Source organism: Accipiter gentilis, chromosome 29 (assembly GCF_929443795.1).
Source record: "Accipiter gentilis chromosome 29, bAccGen1.1, whole genome shotgun sequence".
Lineage (NCBI taxonomy): Eukaryota > Metazoa > Chordata > Aves > Accipitriformes > Accipitridae > Astur > Astur gentilis.
The window spans coordinates 16,869,867-16,883,855 of record NC_064908.1 but is presented as its reverse complement, the minus strand read 5'-3'; positions in this window follow the sequence as shown (position 1 = coordinate 16,883,855).

The following is a 13,989-nucleotide window of genomic DNA, read 5'->3' as shown; positions in this document are numbered from 1 at the left end:
AGCAATCCCAGCCACAGATCCCCATGTCCCCCAGCCTGGGACCACTTATCACCCAAAAGTTGGCCAGACTGGGGGAATCAAAGCCCAGGGTCAGCTGCCAGACACAGAATCCTGGTCCTGCTCCTTGCCCACGCTCTGCTGGGTGCAGGTCAGGGTATCGCTGGGTGCATCCCTGTTTTCTTTTTGCTTTTCTGAGTAACCTCACAGGTTCATGGCTTGCAGGTCGGCTGGCCCAAGCACACCCTGGGGACCCCTCGGCTCCCCCCAAATCCTGTTGCGGTGTGCTGCTCAGGCTGTGCCAAGGTCTGGGCTGCACCGCGGGGACCCAGCCGGCTGCACGTTCCCTCCCCGAGACCCCGCCAATGGCACGAAGTCCGGGAAGCCATTTCTGTGTTAATTTATTTTTGGTCTCCCTGGGGACACGTTTGCATGAGATGCTGCCGAAAACTGAGCTGAGTCAAGCAACCGAGAGCCCCACGGTCCTTTAGTTGCTGTGGGGTTTAAAATGAACCTCTCGGAGCCAACTGCAGTGTTGTTTGCTGGAGATCTTGGAGGTGTCCAAGCAGGTCCAGAGGGAGGGTCCCGGGAGAGGACAAGTCCTTTTCGGGTGGTGGCAATGGTGCCGTCGGCTCCAGCAAGCCAGATTGCTCAGCCAGAGATGCTGTAGGAGATGGCCGTTCTCTTCCCATCTCAGTCTCCATCCGTTTTTTAACCTGTTAATAATAGTTTTACATGTAATTGTGATCACATCTCCAAGAAAATTTTGCAAGAGTTTATTTTAGCAGGATAGAACCAGCCTGGCCGTGCTGAGCTGGGGTCCTGGCATCTCACAGGGTCTTTCCCGCACACCCCAGCGCTGGAGACAGCCCCGCAGGCTCCCAGCAGCTGGGGACAGAAAGGGTACAAACCAGAGCAGAGTCACCCCAGCTTGTTAACGCTCAAAGAAATCAGGGAAGACAATTAGAATGAAGGGCACGTTATTAGCAGCGTGCCATACCGTTCATCCGAGCGCCTCAGAGGATGCGGGGAACAGGAACAGACTCAGCCACGATGGCTGGAGTAGGCAGCCGATGGGGACTGCAGTGAGGAAGTGTACTTACTGCTGGGGATTATGAATCCCTTCTCCTATCCTCCTCCAGAATACCCCACAGGGATATATCGCCTGTGAAGGACACCTCAGGGACTCACTTTTCCAGGTGGAAAATTACATTTTGGGTTAATAACTGTCCTGGGAAAAGAACTCAGCCCTTCTCAGGCTCCTGCCCCAGCAGCTCTGGGCTGCTCTTCCCCACGCAGCAGTGCCAGGGAATGGGCCCCGGTGGTCCGGGGGGCTTTGCAGTGCTGGCATTGCCAGGATTTCACCCCTGAGAGCACCTGGGAGAAACAAGAGTCCAGCAGTGCTGCCCTGGCTCTCCGGTCCTGGTGCTGCTGAGGACGTGGTGACCAAGTGTGGGTCAACGTAGCTGTCTGTGTTTTCCTCCTGGGAATTTTTCATCGGTGCAGTACAGAGTTTAGCACCGGGCAGGCAGCACCTGGGATGTGCTGCTTCTTTTGGATGGGATCACGCTGGGATGGGACAAGGAGAGAATATCCACCCTGCAGTGATTATTTAGATAATTATCCCATGATGTGGAGTATCTCAGGAATAGGAAGGCAAATGGGAGATGCTGCAGGCTTTGAGAGTTTCTCTTTTGCTTTCTAACGATGCAGTTAGCACAAAGGAGCCCTGACCACAAGCAGGGCCTTGTCTGAGCTCCTAGGCATTAAGTAATATTGACAGTGTTTGAAATATTTTCCCTGCAAAGCTAAATGCCAGAGAAAACACTAATTTCACCCAAACGGCCAGAAATTAAACCCTTCTCTCTTTGCTTCGCTTCACTTTTTGCCTTTGTGTGAATTATTTCTGGCCCTTCCAAACCCAGCACAACATTTAAGCAAAAATAAGGATCCCCATGCAAAGCCCAGCTCCTCTCCCACCCTGGTTTGGCTCCCGTTGAAGGTTCTACCTGCCTGGACTTTTAGAGATGTTAAATATTTGTTATTTCTTTGCTATTGTAGCAGCTGGGATTTTGGCTCCAGTTTAAAGATACCTTTTGTCTCTTCCCCTCCCCCTTCTCATTTGTTTAAAGGCTGATATCTTCTCTTTTGGTTATTAACTTTTCTACATTAATTGGAATTATAATGAAGCGCCTCAAGCTCTTTGATACACACACACTGCCTTGCTTTAGTCTCGGAGTTTGTGGTCTTGTTTTATTAATGCCGGCTCACGTGACAAGCGATGCTCTCAGATGCCTTCGGTGTGGAGTCCCCTCCGGTCCCCTTTGGATCTTGGGTTTCGCTCGGGGTCCTTGCAGCAATGTCACGGGAGCAGATCCATGTTTCCCAGCCCTGTGTAATGAGAGGAAATAGATTCAGCTCGCCCGGGTGTTTTAATAAATCATCAATGTGTGCATCTCTACGTTAAATTCAATGAGGTTTTACTGTCCTAAGACACAACCGTTACTCAGGAATGCGGCAACTGATCCTGAGTGTCTCTCCTTGTCGGGTGACCTGCTGGTTAGAGGTTTTGGTCTCTCATTCAGCTTTATCAGGCAAAAGGCCAAAGCACAGAGAAAGCCGGAAAGCTGAGCTCTCCCAGACGAGCGCATCCCTCAGCCCCATCCCACACCCCACGGGTACAGTGACTCCAGCGCACAGCCCAGCCCCACACCAGCCCTCCCGCTGCTGCTGCTGCCAGCTTTAAAAGCAGACGTCCAGCTAGCGTAACGTGCAGGAGGAGGCCATTAGAGCCGCCTGGGAAGGCTTCCACCGTGACAGCTCTTGGGGCCATACTTGCTGGAGGTGTGAACCGAACTCCCGCGGTGCCCTGGGCTCCCTGCCCGAGGAGCTGGGTCCGCACCTCGACCGATCCGGGACTCCGCTCATCTTCCTTGAAGGAGGAGGCAGCATCCCCACTGCTTTGCCTGAGGCTCCTGGGCTCATTCCTGGATGCACTGTGCTCTGAGATCCTTGTCTGAAAGCGTCAGATGGATGTCCCTCGTCCTCCAGCCCTGGCTGTGTTACAAAAGCCCCTGAGAACAGATTTTTTTTTGCCTTGGCCCATTTCTGACCTCCTCCAAGCACAGATTCACCCACTTCTCTTGGCTTTGTTTCCTCATTGTAAAGGGAAAGAAGCTGAGCTGCCAGCATGCCAGGAAGGCAAATGATCCTCACCCGGGGGTGGGAGGGGGTCCTTAGCTAACGAGTTCTGCCTCTGTCTATCAGAGATGAAACCCCCAGGTTGCTGGCATGTGCAAGTGGAGCTCCTGAGCTTTCCTCTACAGAAGGAATTTGCAGTGGAGCAGCATAACATGGGCAGGTCAGCTTGAAAACAGCTGAACTTTGCAGATAAGCAGTGAGAATTTATTTAAAGAGAAAAAAAATTATGTATATCTCTCTCTCCCTGCTTCAGTTTCTCCCCACTCGTTGCTCATAAATCCAGGCGAGGAGCGAGGATCCAGCTTTCCACTCATTGCTCTGGGTGTTTATTTTAAGACTTCAATCAGATGTAGAAATGCCAGTTTCCGAAACTCTGACCGCTCAGGGCTGACGCAGAGTGGCTTCCCGCGGGCCGACTGCCGGGAGGAACACCGGGAGGGCTGCGGGATGGGAGCCGTGGGTTCAGCCCCTTTCCTCAAAGGCAGAGCAGCGGCAGTGGCTTTCTGCCCACCTGCGAGCTCTTGCTGGAGCTAATGCCGGCACGATTGCGCTGGTGCTTGCATGGGAGCATCCTGTGCTGGAGATGAGACTCCGGCATCCCTGCACATCCCCCTGCCCCGCGCCAGGCAGACCCTGCCAACCCCCCCCCCCGGCAGAAAACAGCTAAGGGTGCAGTAATGGGAATACCTGGGGCATGCTGTGAGCCCCAGAGAAGGGCTACTGTTAATGGCTGGTGCTCAGATGTGTCCCCCAGGCCCCAGCTCAGCTGTGCTGGATGCTGTACAAACCCAGGCAGCAGCATTAATCCTCCACCGGGTGTTACCGGCCCCATCTTCTGCAAAGTCCCATGTCGAAACCCTCCTGGCGATGTGCTAAAGCCTTTCATTGCCAGTAATGACCCTGGATGCAAAGCCAGCCCTAAAGGGAGATAAGCCGTGTTTTCCAGAACTCTGAAAGCAGCAGTGCCCGACACTTGTGGCGGGGAGCTCGGGGAAGCAGCTGCCTCCATCGGCAGGAGGCGAGGGCTGCCTGCCTGGAACAGAGACTGACTTACAGGTAAGTAGGTTTAAACACAATTGATGCACCAAATTAGGGATTGAAGCAGGCAGCACCCCTCCGAGCTATAATCCATTGCCTCGCTAACATAAATGGAAATTCAATTTGGGCAAGGGCAGGGAGGGAAGGGAAGCTGGCTGTCTGCTCCTGTATGGCCGGTGCAGCTCTCCGTGCCCCGCGGGCTCTGCCGTTCGCAGCCCCTGTCAGAGGCCAGCCAGCGCCAGGATCGAATTTGCCTTGGTGCTGATGAGGTTAGGCAGTGTCTGGCTCAGGCTGGACCTGACGTGGTATGAGGAGGAGGAAGAGAGGGCTGGCATGTAGGGGAGACGCTCACGTGGACGGGCAATCGTGCAGGGACCCACGACCTGATTGACGGTGCGTGCGGTTTCTCTGGCCAGATCCACCCCTCACCCTTCATGCCAGAGCTACAGAGTCTGGACCAGCCCTGTGGCTCACAGGAACTGTTATACATCCCAGGGTTGGGAGAATTGTTTATCCTTTTAAAAGGATCACTTTGCTCAGTCCCGTTCCCATAACAAACCAGAAGGTATCTGTAGGCTGCCTGTTGGCTTCGTCATGCACCGAGAGGGTGCTGGGGCAGCAAATCTGAGTTTGCATTTGCCTGACGGAAGCACAGGTGAATATTTAATGTCTCTGTGTCATCTGGGCTTTGCAGGGCCATGGTGCGAACGATTCGGGGTGGTTATCTCTGAGCTGCTTTGTTTTGCATGGGACTGCGTGGGCATCTCCACATGTGACTACAGCAGTTGCTGTTTAACCTGCAAACGTGCTGGGTGCCAACCAAGATGGGACACTTGGAGGAGACCGTGACCCAGCAGCGGTGGGTGGGAAGAGCCATTCCCTTCTCCTTGCACATGAGTTTGTGCCTTCCAGCACGAGAGTAACAAATATGGTAACATCCCCCTTGCCAAGCCTCTGCTCGTTCCAACTTCTTGCTTTCTCCTAACCGGTTTCTCTTTTTTGCCTTCCTCAGGGCCAATTTTTCTCTCTCTTACACCAAGTAATGCCCCTGCCTTATCCTTGCTGAGGACTGCATCCGAAGGGGACGCAGCCCCAACTGTGCAGTGAGATGTCCCCACTGCCACCAGAGGTGTCTCCCCGAATCGGAGACAGAATTGGACTTCAGCTGCTCTTTACGGCTCTGTCCTGCTGCTCCTGCTCCAGCAGCGGAGGCGAGAACTGCCATGCATGGAGGAGGCTGAGCAGCTCCCGTCTCTTCTGCTTCTCCTTCTGGTCCAGCCATGCACCCACGGCTCTTCTGCAGAGTTAAAGGCAGGTGGATGGCCTGTGCCTAGCACTGTACCATGGTGAGCTGGTGATGGGAGAGCAGGAGAAAGGCTAAAGTTAGCGAAAAGAGAGTATCGTTTGCTCTTTGGGAGGTGCTGCCTCGCCAGGCGCTTGAGGTCGGGTGGGCAGCCAGACCCCTTCCCACCAGGTTGCTTGCGCAGCTCAGCAGCCCGGAGAAATTCCCTCCCTGGTACTGTCGCAGCTGAGCCACCTAATGAAATCTAGTCGCCTGTGCATGCTATATTAGGGTTACCATGGATATGGTGCCACAAACATTGGGCTGTGGCTTTGTTATATAAACAGGAGAGATTGCTACAAATACCCAAAATATCTGAAAAGGACAGGAAGAGACAAGAGTGTTCTTCGGGTTTGTTTATAACGGGTTGCGTGATCCAGTGGATAGTGCCAGTGGGAGGTGGGAGAAATTTGTGTTAGCTTTGAGAAGTGGAGCATAACCGAGCAGTGGTCTCGGACTCGGTAGCTCTGGAGACTCCCTCCGGTCTTCAACAGGATCTTTCTAAAATGATCAAAAAAGTGCTGCTGGCTAGGCTGCTTACTGACCCTGCTCGTGCTCAAGAGCTGGGCTCCCTGCAGATCGTGTGTGAAGTGCATCATTTTTCATGCTCAAGTTCATCTTCGCTGAGCTTCACGCAGATCTTGGCCCTACCCTATTTCTGCCATGTGCAAAGAGATCCTGCTGCCTGCAGCTGGTGGGGACCAGGACTGGTGGTGCTGGTGGAGACGTACAGTCATCAACTCTCCCAGAACTTCCCACACCTGACCCTGCTCAGCAGGACTATCCAGCTAATCCTGTACCATCTCAGGTACAGAAAGTCCCTTGTACAGTTTGAGGAATCATATAATTTAAAGAAAAAAACTGCTCTAGAAATGGAGGTGGGATGTAAGGGAGATGGAGACATCAGAGTGGCTAAAATTGTATTGCACTCCCACTCCCCTGCCAATAAAAACACCATAAATAAAGTGGCTTTGCAATAACCATCTCCACGCATTGTAACACAGATTCATGTGTCCCTGCAAAAGATGCTCCAGGCAGGATAAACTCTGCTCTAGCCTCGTTCTGCAGGAGAGGCATGACAAGCTTGCTCCAGTCCTATCACGACGATGGCTCTTCTCTTCCCAGCAGGTGCTACCCCTCAAGCTCCCAGTCTCCATCAGTGGCTTTCTCTTCCCATCTTCCATGCTCACCTGTGGGTGCTGTTCCCAGCCCACGGCTGTTTCAGGTCCCGCCTGGCCTTCCAGATGCCCTTCACCATGGGACGACCATCCATCCACTTGTTTTCTCTCCTATCACTCCCCTGTGAGTCCAGCAGACATCTTTCCGTGCTTCATCATCTGACGTGGGGTGGAGAATACCAAACTCAGTAAGGAAAGATCTGCTTTATCATTTAAAACCACACCAAATCCAGTTGTTGCTCTTCAGATGTAGGGCACCCTGCATTGCCCTCCCGCATTACTCGCCATCCCTGATTTCGCAGGACCCATCTTAATTGTCTTGAAGTGACCTCTCACATCTCCAGAGTGGTAAGGAAGATTTCTTCTTCAATTTGGTAGGAAAAACAGCAAAAGGAGCTGGAATCTGCTGTGGATATGTGATCCAGGGGAAGGGCTGTCTGCCGTGTGAGTTTTCAGGGTGGTGGGTTGGTGCTGAGCCCTTCTGCGTGGGGCTCTGCTCTTTGATGCCAGCCTTTCTTGATGCTTTTCCTCTAGCCATTGCTTTCTGGCACTAAGCTGCTTCCTGAAGATTACACAGCAAGTGAGGATCAGCATCAAAAGGAGACAATCCAGGAGAGGACATGGGGCCAAAAGAGCCTGAGGAGTTTGAAGATGCAGCTTTATCAGCTGTTGTGGTTTAACCCCAGCCAGCAACTAAGCTGCTCACTCGCTCCCCCCGCACCCAGTGGGATGGGGGAGAGAATTGGGGAAAAAAGTAAAACTTGCGGGTTGAGATAAAGACAGTTTAATAGGACAGAAAGGAAGAAAATAATGATAATGGTAATGGTAATGATAATGATAATGATGATGATGATGATGATAATACAATAGTAGTATTACAATAATAATAACAAAAAGATTGGAATATACAAAACAAGTGATGCACAATGCAATTGCTCGCTACTCACCAACTGATGCCCGGTTAGTTCCTGAGCAGCAATCTGCCCCCCCTCCCATCCCTGGCCAACTCCCCCCAGTTTATATACTGGGCATGACATCCCATGGTATGGAATACCCCTTTGGCCAGTTTGGGTCAGCTGCCTTGGCTGTGTCCCCTCCCAACTTCTTGTGCCCCTCCAGCCTTCTTGCTGGCTGGGCATGAGAAGGTGAAAAATCCTTGACACAGTATAAACATTACTTACGAACAACTGAAAACATCAGTGTGTTATCAACATTCTTCTCATATTAAATCCAAAACATAACACTCTTCCAGCTACTAGAAAGAAAACTAACTCTATCCCAGCCAAAACCGGGACATCAACTTAGCAAAAGTGTTGGTGCATTGAACGACGAAGGCTGGAGGCCCTGCATACTTGTTACAGACAAGTTAGCAGAAGGTCTCATAAAGGGTAGAAATAGTGGATAATTATGTTTTCCTTCAGAAAACTGAACATGGCTTCTGTACCAGGAGTACTTGTCCTACAAACCTCTTGACAACATTAAAGGGGTCAATAAGCTTGAAGGGGAAGGTGTTTCCAGGAGATACGGTCTCTTTGGCTTTCCAAGGCTGCGACAGAAGGCTCTGCACTATTCCCACCATGGCCCAGGTGCCCATGGAAGGATTATTCCCCCAGCTCCTTCCGTGCCCCTTCAGGCCAGCAGCCCCCCGATATTCATGCCTCTGGGGTGAGGACTGCCCTTGTAAAGGGGCATGAGAAAATCCACGGTGAGCATCCCTAAAGTCTCCCCAGCCTCCCTAAGCTCTTTCTTTTGTCGGCACTTTTGCAGCTGCACAGGATCACATTCCAGCAAGTCTGGCACGTCACATTGGGTGCAGAGGCACGAGCTGACGGGTGCGATGCGACATGATGTGCCAGGCAAGCCCTACCATGGAGCAGCTTTCAAGCGCACGTTCTCTCAGAGCCCTCTGACCCACGTTGCTCTGGCTGAGGTTGATGTAACCTTGCCGCGAGCCTTGTCGTACGGTGTCGGTCACGGGCTGGGGATGTTTAACACAGCGGGTGTGGAGCACGCTGGCTTGTGGCACCGGGTAATTAATCTGTTCAGGTTAAAACTACTTATTTAAGAAGCAGTTTTTCTCTGTTGTTGCTTTGTTAACTCTTTTAAGCAGATGCATCCCTTGGCATTCTGATGTTGTCACCTTCAAGGACGGAAGCCTCCTAGAGCAACATGTGGCAGGTCCCAGGGCATCTTCAGCTCCATATCTGCCTGAATCAGTGCTATAAGCCGCGGAGGGAGCAGTAGGTGCAAGAGGGACACCAGGCAAGGTCCCCATTATGGGCAGTTGTTAGGGCTGTGGTTCCAGCCAGGTGGTTCCTACATCATGGGTGGTCAAAGCAGGGAGGAGAAGGGCTGCTACGGAAGAGGACAAACCTGGGGATCAGGCTGCTGTTTTCACCTAAACACAAGGTTTGCATTTAAAACCAGCAAAGGTGACCGAGGTGCGGTGAGGATGTACTCGTGTCCCAGTGAGAGGAGGAGGATGCAGTGGAGACCTTTCAGGCTGCCATCACGAATATTTGGGATCAGCTTGGAGACTGTCTGAGAGAAGGCACCTCCATAATTGTTGGGAAGAGGCAGAGCAAAGTGCCTGCCATGTCCATGAGGACCAGAGAGTAGCTGTTACTATGAGAAGGTAAGCTTCCTCCTGCAAAGTTGCGTACACGGGGTCCTATTTACTGCTGGGGAGTTTAAACCAAAACCAAATGCCAGAGAGCAGCAAAGGAAAAGACCCTGCTCTTAGGAATATTAAAAGACAGTAGGTGATGACATGGTCATGTTGTCACTGTACCTGGCCGCTGCATCTAAACCCACTCCCAGGGTCTGCGATAGGCAGAAGGCGCATGGTGTGTGCCTGCAAAACGCGTGGGGCTGGTTTATTAGAGCCTTAACACTGTGTTAGAGCACAGCATTGGCTGAAGCAGTGTGATCCTTTACCGATATTAAGTGCCCTCTGCTACCCTGTTTCAGGTGTTTGGGGGTTTTTTGCATCTCTGAGAGGCCACGCGCTTGATTTGTGTCGTGTCCACCAAATTGCGGTTGCTGAAAGAAGCTTGAATGTAGAAACGGCACCGCTATCCCCCAGGCTGGTGGAGCGCAGGGATGACGAATGGAAAGCTGGGCAGTGTTTCAGCAGCGTGATGCTCGCAGCAATACCCACGTCTGGTTGTGGTTTGTGGTCACGTAGGCCCCTGTGCTGGTTTTGGCTGGGGTAGAGTTAATTTTCTTCATAGTAGCTAGTATGGGCTATGTTTTGGATTTGTGCTGAAAACAGTGTTGGTAATACAGGGATGTTTTCGTTATTGCTGAGCAGTGTTCACACAGAGTCAAGGCCTTTTCTGCTTCTCCCCCCACTCAGCAGCGAGCAGGCTGGGGGGGCACAAGAAGGTAGGAGAGGACACAGCTGGGACAGCCGACCCCAACTGACACAAGAGATACTCCATACCATATGACATCATGCTCAGCATATAAAGCTGGGGGAAGAAGGAGGGGACATTCTGAGTGATGGCATTTGTCTTCCCAAGTCACCCTTACACGTGACGCAGCCCTGCTTTCCTGGGGATGGCTGAACACCTGCCTGCCGATGGGAAGCGGTGAACGGATTCCTTGTTTTGCTTTGCTTGTGTGCACAGCTTTTGCTTTACCTGTTAAACTGTCTTTATCTCAACCCACGAGTTTTCTCACTTCCACTCTTCCGATTCTCTCCCCCATCCCACTGCGGGGGGGGGAGCGAGCGAGCGGCTGTGTGGGGCTTAGTGGCAATACATTACGAGTTGCTCCCTGGGGATGGAGCAAGCTGGAGGTGGGGGAAAAAAGCCTAGAGAGTGGCCTTGGATGCTGAGAGATGGGAAGATCATACGATATTCCTGGGCAATTTGATCCCAAGTCCTGAGTTAAGTGAGAGGAAACCAAGAATTTTGGGGTGCAGGAATGTGAATATGTGAACTCGCCAAAGGATTTACGCTGAGACTAACCCATTGGCGGTGGTGGAGGAAAGCAGGTGATTATAACCTGAACGCTGAACTTAAAACCTACAAATGATTTGGCTCCTGGCTGCTGCCGGTCCGTTTATCCCCCAGACTTGGCAGGCACAGGACACTTCCCAAATGGCAAGAGGGGTTGATAAAAGTTGTGGCTGGCCAGCTGCCAGCTCTCCAGCCTACCACTGGCTCCCGAACCGCACATACTAATTAGCACTTTCCTTCTGTAAAAATTTATGTTGCAAAGTCTAGAGGATCAGGCTCTTTGTGCTGTGTGTTTGTACAGCTTACAACGGAGGTCTTGCACACCATTGCAATATAGAAATATATTATAAAAACCTTTGTCTCCTTCATAGGTAACTGATCTTCACAGAATTGCTCTTAAAGTAAGTAGACCTTGTGTTAGTCCAGAAAACAACCTCTAAACTTCCTCCAGGCAGCTCAAGTGTTTGCTAAGTCCTTGTTAGAACATTGTTTTTCCTTGCTTCTACCCTGGGCTCCGATCAGTGCAGAATTGCTTTGACATATTCACTGTGAAGCAAGGAGGCTGTTTATTGCAGTACAGGAGTCCAGGCATAGAAACTGAAATGATTGGCCCAAGCAAAGAACCTGCATTGCTCATATTTCTGAACAAAGATACAATGATAAATTGCTAGACAATGACATTTGACCCATAAAAGTAATAAAAAAACTAAAATTGTTTTTTTTCCTGGCAGAGCTTTTCAATAACTTTTGCACATAGTCCATGCAACCTTGAAGCAAAACTGACAGGAACCATGACATAGACAGGTTAGTACTGATACGGTCTATAATAATTAAACAATAATATGCTTAAGTAGACTCTCTAAAGATAAACTGTGTTTTGCCCCTTGCTTTCATTTCTTGTCATTAGACTGGGTGGCTTGCCTTTTAGATCTCTGCACAGGCGTTTGAACTGCGTGCAAAGTGTGCTGAAATTACTGGCAGTAATTAGTTTATATAGAGAGCAATTAATTAAATGCAACTGTTTCCTTCTCTATAGATTAAAAGAGTGCTATGAGCGATACCATCTTAAAAAGAGCAGATGTGCTATAAAAGGACCAGAGACTAATTATTCTCATCAGTCAACAAGGACAGAACAAGTATCGATGGGCTAAAACTGCCAAAGAGAAAAAATTAAGTTAGCCCTTAGGAATAACTTTGGGACTGCAGACGCAAGTCAGGCCAGGGAAACGAACGCTGCGGGACAAAAGTCAAGGGTCCCTGCTACCCGAGGAGTTTGACAGCTTGCAGACAAGCCGAGGCTGATGGCAGGCTGTGCAATTAGGCAGGGCTTGGCAGGGCCCCCCGAGACATGCCGAGCATCCTCCGTGCCCGGGGAGCGGGGAGCGAATGCTTCGTGCTGCGCTGCAGAGATCCCAGGGACGAGCAGCCCACCGAGCCCAGGGGATGCACCGGGAGAGCTGGGGCAGTTTTTGTTTCCCTGTTTTGTCCCTGGTTTGGGGATGGGGGACAACCTCCACGCGTGGCTGTGACGGTTCTTTCCGTGCCAGTGCCTCTGCAGGTTGCCCACCTGCTAGAGGGGTAGCGGCAGCTTGAATCGCCAGGTTTTGGCCAAAGTTCTGCTTTTACCAAACGCTGCTCGTTCTAGCTCTGGGACACGGTAACACCCTAAAGAAGTCTTGTGAATCACCACTGCTCGTGCCCAACGCGCCCTGTACAGCATCGATGTCTTCAGGGAAAGCTGTGGACGAAGATTTCTCCATTAGCTGAGGCTGTGCTGGAGCAGGCACGGATTTGGGGAGAGCGGCTCCCCTCCCCAGGGGTGGCTGCCACCGAAACCAGACAGCAAAAACCTCAGCGCAGCTCCTGATTAAATGGTGCGCGGGACAAAGTCACCTCAGGTGTAAAATGCCCCGGGACCCTGGCGGGGCTGAACAGGGGATGTTGCGGGGTTTGCCTTGGTTTTCTCCCCATGCCCCCCTGCAACCCCTGCGGGCGGGGGGGAGTGGGATGCTTTCCCTGCGCCAGCGCTGGGGATGAAGGTTCCCTCAGCCAAATGGTGTCCCCTGGCTCTGGGGGGGGGGGTGACCTGGCTTTGGGGGGGGTGACCCGGCTCTGTGGGGGGGTGATCCGGCTCTGTGAGGGGGTCACCTGGCTCTGGGGGGGGGTCACCTGGCTCTCAGGGGTGTCCCTGGCTCTGTGAGGGGGTGATCCGGCTCTGTGAGGGGGTCACCCGGCTCGGGGGGGGGGGGGTGATCTGGCTCTGGGGGGGGGTGATCTGGCTCTGGGGGGGTGTCCCTGGCTCTGTGAGGGGGTCACCTGGCTCTGGGGGGGGGGGGGTGATCTGGCTCTGGTTGGGGGGTCACCTGGCTCTGGGGGGGTGTCCCTGGCTCTGTGAGGGGGTCACCTGGCTCTGTGGGGGGGTCACCCGGCTCTGGGGGGGGGTGATCTGGCTCTGGTTGGGGGGTCACCTGGCTCTGGGGGGGTGTCCCTGGCTCTGTGAGGGGGTCACCTAGGTCTGTGAGGTGGTGACCCGGCTCTGTGGGGGGGGTGATCTAGCTCTGGTTGGGGGGTCACCCAGCTCTGGGGGGTGTCCCTGGCTCTGTGAGGGGGTGACCCAGCTCTGTGAGGGGGTCACCCGGCTCTGGGGGGGGGGTGATCCAGCTCTGTGAGGGGGTGACCCGGCTCGGGGGGGAGGGGGGGGGTCACCCGGCTTTGGGGGGGTGATCTGGCTCTGGGGGGCGGGTCACCTGGCTCTGGGGGGGTGTCCCTGGCTCTGTGAGGGGGTGACCCAGCTCTGTGAGGGGGTGATCTGGCTCTGTGAGGGGGTCACCTAGCTCTGTGTGGGGGTGACCTGGTTCTCGGGGGTGTCCCTGGCTCTGTGAGGGGGTGATCCGGCTCTGTGAGGGGGTCACCTGGCTCGGGGGGGGGGGGATCACCCGGCTCTAGGGGGGTGATCCGGCTCTGTGAGGGGGTCAGCCAGCTCTGGGGGGGTGATCCGGCTCTGTGAGGGGGTGACCCGGCTCGGGGGGGGGGGGGGGGTGTCACCCGGCTTTGGGGGGGTGATCTGGCTCTGGGGGGCGGGTCACCTGGCTCTGGGGGGGTGTCCCTGGCTCTGTGAGGGGGTGACCCAGCTCTGTGATGGGGTGATCTGGCTCTGTGAGGGGGTCACCTAGCTCTGTGTGGGGGTGACCTGGTTCTCGGGGGTGTCCCTGGCTCTGTGAGGGGGTGATCCGGCTCTGTGAGGGGGTCACCTGGCTCGGGGGGGGGG